We start from the raw sequence: 6,773 nt of genomic DNA on the forward strand, positions 1-6,773 counted from the left end.
GGCAAAAGAGGCCTTTATCATTCTTCATTCACAAGGAGAAGCTAAGGCATACTTGTTAGGAAGGTAGGAAACATCGTTCAGCTACATCTAACGAAGGAAATGATAAATATTCCCATGACAAGTTAATAAACATGTTTAGAACAATTAATTGTCATGAAAAATACTGTGATAAAAGAAAAATCCAAGATGAATTTGTCTGTATTTCAAATCTTTAGAAAACAGCTTGTTCACGGGCATTGTTGTAAGCACCATAGAAGAGATAAAAATCTAACTGTTTTAAACAGTGGTGATACCATATGATCTGTAAGAAGAAAATAAATCTCCAAAGAAATAAAATAAATACATTATTGCTGCAACTAGAGAAAACCCGCGTGCAGCAACAAAGACCCGACGTAGCCAAAAATAAATTAATAAATAAATTTTTAAAAATAAAGAAATTTAATAAATAAATAAATATATACATTAGACTTTGAAAACTGAGACCTTTACCTTTTAAGCAGTAGGTCATTAACATCACAGATTTACATTTGTTACTCTATAGATCCAATTGCAATCCTTGATTTTTCCATGAATAATAATAGTTAGATTTTTATCTCTTTTATGGTGCTTACAACAATGCCTGTGAAAAAGCTGTTTTCTAAAGATTTGAAATACAGACAAATTCATCTTGGATTTTTCTTTTATCACAGTATTTTTCATGACAGAATTAATTTTCTCTTATTACTTAATGAAGTCGTACGCTTTTCTGTGTTTACTGGCTGTTTGGATTTCCTTTTTTATGAGGTTTACATCAACTATTGTTATTTTTTATTATTTTTTAAATTATTTTTTTAATTTTTGGCTGTGTTGGGTCTTCACTGTTGCGTGTAGGCTTTCTCTAGTTGCGGCGAGCAGGGGCTACTGTTCATTGTGGTGGCTTCTCTTGATATGGAGCACAGGATCTAGGCATGCAGGCTTCAGTAGTTGTGGCACGTGGACTCAGTAGTTGTGGTTCGCAGGCTCTAGAGCGCAGGCTCCGTAGTTGTGGCGGACGGGCTTCGCTGCTCCGTGGCATCTGGGATCTTTCCAGACCAGGGCTCGAACCCGTGTCCCCTGCCTTGGCAGGCAGTTTCTTAACCACTGCGCCACCAGGGAGGTCCAACTGTTGTTATTTTGAATTCTTCTCCATTTCCAAGTAATACTCTTACATGACTATTTTCTCACTAAATTGGAGGCATTATCTGTTCACTTTCTAACTTACTAATAAGTAAGGGTTTAGTTCCTTTACACTCTTTCCTATGTCCACACTGCTCAGTAAAGTTATGTCATCATGAATTATTCCAGTGCTCATGATCTCTTTGACTTGTAGTGATATACTTAAAAACTTACATTGTTGATCAATTATAAACTCTCTCAACATCATGCTTTGTAAAATGAGGACATTCATACCATCTTCCCTTTTTTCTACCTCCTGTCTACCTTCCAAACCTAGCTTTTACGCTGTCAAAAGTTGAAATTTATATTCTGTTCTATGTGCAGTTAAGTCTTCTGTTATTTGAGAGTCAGTACGGAGTAAGGTTTAAGAGAACAGGCAGAGAGCCTAAACTCAAAGCCTCGATGCAACCTTAAATTAGGTACAGCCTGGGCAAGTTCCTTCCCTGTCTTATCTTCCTGTTCTGAAAAGTGGGAATGATATTAGCACCAACCTCATAAGGCTATTCAGAGGATTAAATGAGTTAATATATGCAAAAACACTTAGAGCCTAATATATACTAAGTACATACTAGTACACAATACATTTCAGTACATACCAAGTTAATACTAATACATACTAATTATAGTTTACTTATTTGTGATTACATGCAAGTTGACAATAAAAGCTGCAAACCAAGACAGTATTGCCATTATTACAATGAAATTAATATTGCCCACTGCAGATGTACTGTGTCTCTGTGTATAGACTACACCTCGTTCCATACTGTGCCAGTGTCACTGCCCTTGTGCAGGGTGACCACATACCCCAAGCCGCCTTGGGCTGTTCCAGTTTATACCTGTTGTCCTGATGTTACAGCATTAGAGTGCCTCCTTACACTATTGAAGTGTAAGGAGTTTGGACATGTTCTGGGTTGGACAACAAATTAGAGAGGTGGTCATTACCCTTGTGTGTCACTGAAAAGGGGGACATCTATAGTGTCAAGTTTAAGTGGATTCTTCCCTTCCTCACCAATAGTAGGTTAAAAATCAACCATAGTTTAGTTGGCTTCAGCTTTATGTCCGTATAGCCTTTTCTCCTCTGGAGTTCAAGTTCCTTCTCCTCTTCCTCTCCCTCCTCCTTTCCAACAGTGCCTAACACCTAGTAAGTACAATATGCCTCAAGGTGTTTCTAAGCTCTCAATCACACAATCAATAAAAGCCTCTCCACTCTAGACTAGCTGCAATCTGCACTGAATCCCCTATTACCTTCCTTCTTGGTTTATTGCCTCATTTTACTGGATTATTTCTAGAAATAGCTTAACGTGTAGCACAGGAGGTCAATTTTTCAAATTTCTTTGGGTACAAAATATCTTCTTCAGCCTCCACTTATGACTCATAGTTTGGCTGGATACAAACCCCTAGGGTGAAAATTATGTGCCTGAAAAACTTTGGAGGTATCTTTCTAATGCCTTCCAGGATCCATGGTGCTCATGACAAGTATGATAAAGTCAGATTTTAACTTCTTTTTAAGGTGACCAGTATTTTTCTCTCTGGAATGCATGTATCCTCTCAGTATTTTATTCTATTTTAATTTATTTTTTCAGTATTTTAAAGTTTCACAATGAAGGGTGCCTAGGTATGAGGCTATTCTTGCTCATCTTGCATAACTATTTTCAATCTGAGGCCTGATGTCTACTTTCAGCTGTGGAGAATTTTGTTGCCCTTTGACAGCTTCCCTCCATTTTTTTTTCTGGGTCTGGACTTTCTAATAGTAACATGTGGGATCTCCCAGATACAGCCTCTCTAACATATTTCTATCACATTTTCCATTGTGTCTTTCTTTTTTATATACTGAGAAATTTTTTAAATTCCTACTGAATTTATTTCAGCAACCATATTTTCATTTCCAGGAGAACTCTCTTGCTTTCTGACCATTCTCCTTTTCATTAATACCCTAGTTTTATTTTATAGTGGCTAGCTCTTTTTAAACCTCTCTCAGGATACGAATTAGGGTTTTTTCTTAAATTATTCTGTTCCCTAAATTGTCCCTGGTCCTACTAGGATATGTTTGCACTCTTTCCCCCTCTCTCATGTTGTAAGCTTTACTCAACTAACAGGCAAATGACAGTTATTTTCTATTTAAGAATGAGCGCAGAAAGCTCCCTGAAGTCAACGATTGATTGGCTTCTTATGCAGGAAGAAGCGGGGAGTAACTGTAACAGGATCTCCCCCAAACACAGTTTTCTAGGGTGTAAAAACTCATACGAGCTGCCCCAGTTCTCGCCAGTTTCACTCTTTTCAAAATGAAATCATCTCATTTCAGGAGCATGAGTGCGGGGCTGGGAGTCCACTCCTCCAAACACAACCCTTCAATGAGCTCCCCTATTTCAGTCACACTTTTAACTAACACCACCCTCTCTCCTACATGCGCACCTGAGCATGGGGCTACTTTTTCAGGTGGGGCCAGAATCCTCCTCAGTTGCACGTGGTCCCTGTGCATATTCTAGGTGATGCTTTTCCTCTGTTCTACTGCTTCAGTTTCACACTCTTCCACCTGTCTTCTGTCTTTCAAAACTATGTTGAAATCTCTTGATTGTTGTGGGCTTATATACTTAAACACTTTGATACCATCACCGTAGTGTCTTGTCAAAACAGGGAAGAGCTAAAAGGGTTCTCAGTGCATTCTGAATCTGCTATTCTGTGGTCCCAGTGTTTAAACTTCTTGGACTTCCCCAGTGTCTATTACTGCTTTTAGAAATACAATCTCGTGGTCTATTCGTGAAGGAAATGAATACACCACATCTAAAATAACAAGGAATGCGGGTTAGATGCTCTAGGGTCTTGTCGTACTCTGCCATTTACTAATAAACCACTTACGTTCTACAAATTGTAGGTGCTCATTTATAAAACGAAAGGGAGTAACTCTACATGAACTATAGATTTCTCCTACTCTAACATTTCATAATTTCCTAAGTTCTTTTCTTAAAATTTCTCTATATTATCATTAATTTTAATTAAAAATAAAAATCTAACTTTCTCTTTTGAAAATCAAAGAGTAATTCCCATAGTCCTACAATAATGGGATAATTAGTTCTGAAACCTGTCAAGTGTCATGTTTCATATGAAGAGAAAATCATATTAAATAATTTTAAAAAATTAAACATGGACTTTGTAGCACAAAGACAATGTCCCCCCCCAAATGGTGTTCCTTTATTTACTAGAAATGTTCAGCTCTGCATTGAAGTTGAAATAAAATAAATATATTAATTTTGAGGTGCAAAAATTTCTTATAAAAATCAATTTTTCTTTTCTGTCCATACAAACAAAAGTATGGAATGACATTAGAGGTCAGGTTTATTTGGTAATAGAATGTAGCTTCTTGATATTTTTGATTTTAGGAAAGGAGAATATCAACATCAAAACTTTTTTCAACTTTACTTTTATTTAAAATGAGGCCATATTTTCCTCTTATAAAAAGAGAGTTCAAATAGAACTGTCAATTTTCTCATCTGTAAAACAAGAGCACTGAATCAGCTGACTGTATTCATTCAGAACTCAATTTCCTTATCTTATGATCACTAAGGTTCTCCCTAAATCTAATATACTAAGGTTCTAAGGAAAGGAAAATAGATTACTAACGACATGTTTTGATTTTAGTTTCTTAGAGTTCAAATGTCCACCATTCACCTTGGTCTAAGCTTAAGGAACCATTCAAGGGGATACAATGCAGATGGGAGGAGAAAACAGAACCCTCACACAAGCTGTGCTGTGCTGCAATCAGCCTTCCATTTGAAAAATAATCTTCTCTATAGCTTAAATTGATAACTTTGTACCTGCACTGCTTCTTGTTTCAAACGGATTTTCTCGGGCTCTTCCTGAACACGTTCTGAGGAATCATAGACCTCTTCGATTTCTGAGGAGGAAGGACTCTCTACTGTCACAGGCACAGGAAATTCTGATGGACCTGAGTGTCACAAGAAGAAGATACGAAACCACAGAGTTGTTAAACTAAAGTGCAAAAAAAGAAGACAAGATTGTATAAAAGACAACACAAGCCAGATACCAAATATTCAAATATTAGAGGACATTTAACAAAACTGATCTGAGGTATCATTATTTATAAATGTCTCTCACTGCTCTTTAGTGTAAAACAAGCAATGACTAAGTAAAAGTACAGTAACTTATTTTTGCTATGTTACTGTACAGACCTCTGTTGTACGTGCTTAGGATTAGTAATGGGAATTGCCCATATTATTTTATTAAGTTTCTTTCACAGAAGCCAAGTGAAGATCCAAGGTAAACATTTTTTCTCAGATCAACTTTATACTGCAAATGAAAAATTTATTCTTCACCATCAGACAAAAACAGTCTAGAAGGAAATGTAGTTTTTCAGAGGAAAATACATCAGTAAAGGGACTGATGAATAATCAGGAAGTCAACATATCTAAGCTGTGAATAATAGACAGTAGAATTTAAAAAAATAAATCACATACACATACACAACTAAAACTGACCCATCAAAAATTTCATCTTCTCACCACCCTTAAGCCAAAACTAGGGCAACAATTCTCCCAGCAAGCTTCACTGCCACTGCAATGTTGTTTAATAGGACATTTCCAAACATTTAAAAACTGACCTTGCCACAACCACATAAAAGTCTACAGATCATAAAGAAGTGTGCTGGGATTATATAACCACGCAGAAGACAGTTCACTAGGACATCCTTTTGACAACAAGCAGCAAACCCTGCAGCATAGGAAAACCCTAACAGGAGAACGAGGTGCACACCCCTCTCTCTGGGAATGCAAGGCCAGGACTGACACCCAAGATGCTCTTCTCTCAACCTCAGCAGTGGTGCCTTTCACAGAGCAACTATGCAGTCTCCCAAGACCACTGGGAAGGAGAATCTGATACTGACAGTATTAGCTTGCCATGAGGCCATAAGCGAGGGAATGTGTGTGGCCTTGGTGAGAGAGCAGAGGTTTGGGAGATGTTGCTTTATATTGGCTTTCAGATCAGGAATTTGTACATATAGCCCACAAACAACATTTCTTGAAAACATGTGAACATTCTTGAGTATGACAGCTCCATGTCAGGGGTCAGAAATGGCAGTCAAGTTCGTTTCACTGGGTAACAGCTGATTTGCGGGCTGGAAAACAGGATTCCTTGTTTACAGACATCACCACAAGGCTGCCCGTTGTGAGCGAAATCCACACAGCTACACAGTTGCATTGGGAGAGCGACCAAACATGTTTTACATGGATTTATTTCAGAGAGGGAAATGCTTCTTGTAAGGCTCTGTCAGTTTAAAAAGCAAGAAGAATGACCATCCACCTTTCCCAATTCAAGCCCTATATATCATAAATATGATAGCTACACACCAGCAACTGATTACATACATCATGAGGTTTGATGAATGGAAAGCCCCTAAAAAGATATCAACAAAACGAAGTTAGATCTTCATGTAAATACATCACCAGTTAAACCCAGTTAATACAACTATTTAGTAGTATGAACAGTATCCATACAGAATTGTGTATAAAAATAAATAAGCTCAAAACAAGGACCTGGAGGGCTCTGCTACAGAGAAAACAGAACAG

Source organism: Hyperoodon ampullatus (assembly GCF_949752795.1).
Source record: "Hyperoodon ampullatus genome assembly, contig: scaffold_107, whole genome shotgun sequence".
Lineage (NCBI taxonomy): Eukaryota > Metazoa > Chordata > Mammalia > Artiodactyla > Ziphiidae > Hyperoodon > Hyperoodon ampullatus.